Source organism: Pteropus alecto, unplaced genomic scaffold, assembly GCF_000325575.1.
Source record: "Pteropus alecto unplaced genomic scaffold, ASM32557v1 scaffold35, whole genome shotgun sequence".
In the NCBI taxonomy this organism is placed as follows: Eukaryota; Metazoa; Chordata; class Mammalia; order Chiroptera; family Pteropodidae; genus Pteropus; species Pteropus alecto.
In genome coordinates this window covers 13,591,675-13,594,450 of record NW_006437828.1, presented here as the reverse complement: position 1 = coordinate 13,594,450, position 2,776 = coordinate 13,591,675, and the positions used below count along the sequence as shown (strand labels likewise).

The 2,776-nt window shown below is 63.8% G+C and overlaps 1 protein-coding gene across 1 annotated transcript in view; it reads left to right on the top strand.

Annotated features, from left to right (window-relative positions):
* The window catches only part of ARHGEF10 (Rho guanine nucleotide exchange factor 10), a 69,145-nt gene that overhangs the window by 57,583 nt on the left and 8,786 nt on the right, over positions 1-2,776 (top strand). The window lies entirely within an intron of this gene.

The window sequence follows — 2,776 nt, the reverse complement described above, 5'->3', positions numbered from 1 at the left end:
GGGTGAGTGGTGGCGTGCACGTGGACGTGGGGGGCGGGGGTCAGTGGTGACGTCCACGTAGACGTGGGTGGCGGGGGTCAGTGGTGACGTCCACGTAGACGTGGGTGGCGGGGGTCAGTGGTGACGTCCACGTAGACGTGGGTGGCGGGGGTCAGTGGTGACGTCCACGTAGACGTGGGTGGCGGGGGTCAGTGGTGACGTCCACGTAGACGTGGGTGGCGGGGGTCAGTGGTGACGTCCACGTAGACGTGGGTGGCGGGGGTCAGTGGTGACGTCCACGTAGACGTGGGTGGCGGGGGTCAGTGGAGACGTCCACGTAGACGTGGGTTGTGGGGGTCAGTGGAGCCGTCCACATAGACGTGGGGGGTGGGGTCAGTGGAGACCCCGTAGACGTGGGTTGTGGGGGTCAGTGGAGACGTCCACATAGACGTGGGTGGTGGGGTCAGTGGAGACCCCGTAGACGTGGGTGGCGGGCCCCGTGACGCGTCCCCACGTCCCACATGCGGGGCCACAGGCACATCCAGAACCGGGTCCCATGCTCCCTGTGCCAGACCACGAGCAGCTGGCTTGTCTGCGTCCTGGCGGAACCTCCCCAGCGACCCCCGGGCCCTGCCTCCGAAAGCCGCACTGACCGGGGGACGGAAACGTGCCGAAGCAGAGCAGGACAGAAGCGTTTTAAATTGCTTTTGCCTGATGTTTTTATAGCAACTTCCCATTTCTACTGCCGTCCACCTGGTACTTTTTCTGGCGTGTGCCCTCGGAGAGACCTCCGGTCAAGCACGGCGCGAGCGCGAAGCTGGCCACGGCCACCGTGCAGACGCCAGACAGCCGGGGCGCTGTGCCCTCACGTCCCTGTGGTCACGTAGTGACAGCCAGGGTCCCAGCCCCGGCGCGGCCAGCTGACCTTGGCTGAGTCCCCAGACTGGGCCTCCGTTACCAGACGTGTCAGTCAGGGACGAGTCTGCTTCCTCTGGCTTTTGTGGGTAAAGAGAGACGAAAGTGTCTAGTGTCCGCACCCGGCGGTGGCCGTTGCTTGTTATTGTAATAAATTATTGTTTCAATAAGCATAACACACGAGAGCCAGATAGAACGCCTCCTAGTCTATAGTTGGGTATCTTTTCAGACAGAAGGAATAATCCCGATCTTTCTTTAAGACGTTTCTTCAAACACAGTGCGTTAACTTCACCGTGAATTTATAGCGAACAGATGGTTTCTGTGGCTGCCGCCCGTGACTCCCAGGCTGACGTGACGTGAAGTTATGACCTGGTTCTAATCAGAATATTAGTTCCACATGTTCTAAAGGGTTCACGTGCCGTAAATCTTGATAACTCAATGAGAAGTAATATGTTTGGATCCAAATAAAAGTCCCCTTTCTGTGCATTTTCGGTCCTGAAATGCGCAGGTGCATTTCCAGAGAGAGGCAAATGTGCTCCCCTCGGAGAAACGTGGAATCCCGGGGCGGGAGACCGCGGCAGGGGCCGGGGAGCGGACGGGACCGAATGGCTCGGCCGAGTCGCCTGAGGGCAGAGGCAGGCGGAAGGGGGACCAGCGGCGGCATCCCCCGGGGACGTCCGGACGTGCTCGATGCGGCTTCCCCGGCCGAGCGCCCAGGCCCGGGCCAGCAGGCCTGGCGTCGCCTGCAGAGGGGACTTTAGTAGCAGCTGTGACATCGGCAGCAGCCAGACGGAGGGCGTCACTGTGCTCCTTTTTCTCAAGTAACACAGCTGGCTGGCCGCGGCTCGTTTCTTTGTCACCTCTGGGTGTCACCTTCCTGTGCCCAAGGCGCTTTCCTGGGGAGCTAGAGCCACTGTGCCCTGAAGGGACGGGAAGAGGTGGCTGTGGGGCAGCCCTGTGCCCCAGATGGCGCGGGCAGCATCTCCCCGAGCAGGCCGGAGGCTCGGGCAGCGTGGCCGGTGGGCTCCCGGCCCGGCCCCTCCAGTCGCTCCTCTCCGGCCGGATGCCTGGGGCCCTGGTGGTGACCGGGGCAGGGGGGCGGGGATGATGGGGTCTGTCTGAGGGAATGCGTGCTGGTCTGTGGGGTCGACACGGAGACTCCCCGCAAGGAGCCGGCAGAGGGTGGAGCCTCGCCCGACCTGTGCTGGCCGAGCTGTCAGGCCGTGCAGACGCCTGAAGGCCGTGGCCCCGTCCCACAGGTCCCCACACCGCCTCTGCCCAGGGCCCGGGACGCTCGGGCCTTGGGGTCTGAGCCGCCCGCCCCAGTGTCAGGCCACAGTTACAGCGACGAGTGCCTGGTGTGCCGGCCCCGGCTGTTCACATGGCCCCGGCTCTGAGACTCAGCCAGGGGACGGTGCGGGCTGTGGTGAGGGGCGGAGCGTCTGTCTGGGCACCCGCGGGACGCAGACCCCGGCAGCGGCTCAGACTGTGCCCAGCAGAACAGAGGTCTGTGTCGGCAGAACCCAGAGCGTGATCCTCCGTGCCCGAGGGGCTTCTCGCTGGATGGGGCGGTCAGCTCGGGTACGCAGACGCGGGGTGCAGGGGCACCACGGGGAGGAGGCCGTGTCCCCGTGTGTCCGCATGGCGGTGGCGGCTCCAGGATGTCCAGGGCTCGGCCGTGCCCCAGCCTGCCTCCCCCACGGCCTCCCGACTCCAAGCGACACGGCCACGCTGGGTCCATTCTACTTATTTCCATGTCAAAATGACAACATTCGAAGGTTTTTCTCCGATCGTGCGTTTTGGGGTATTCGTCGGAGTCCAGCTCCGTGTTCACCCGAAGGACGTTGTTTAATTGGCGGCGCTCGGTGTGGTGGACGCACAG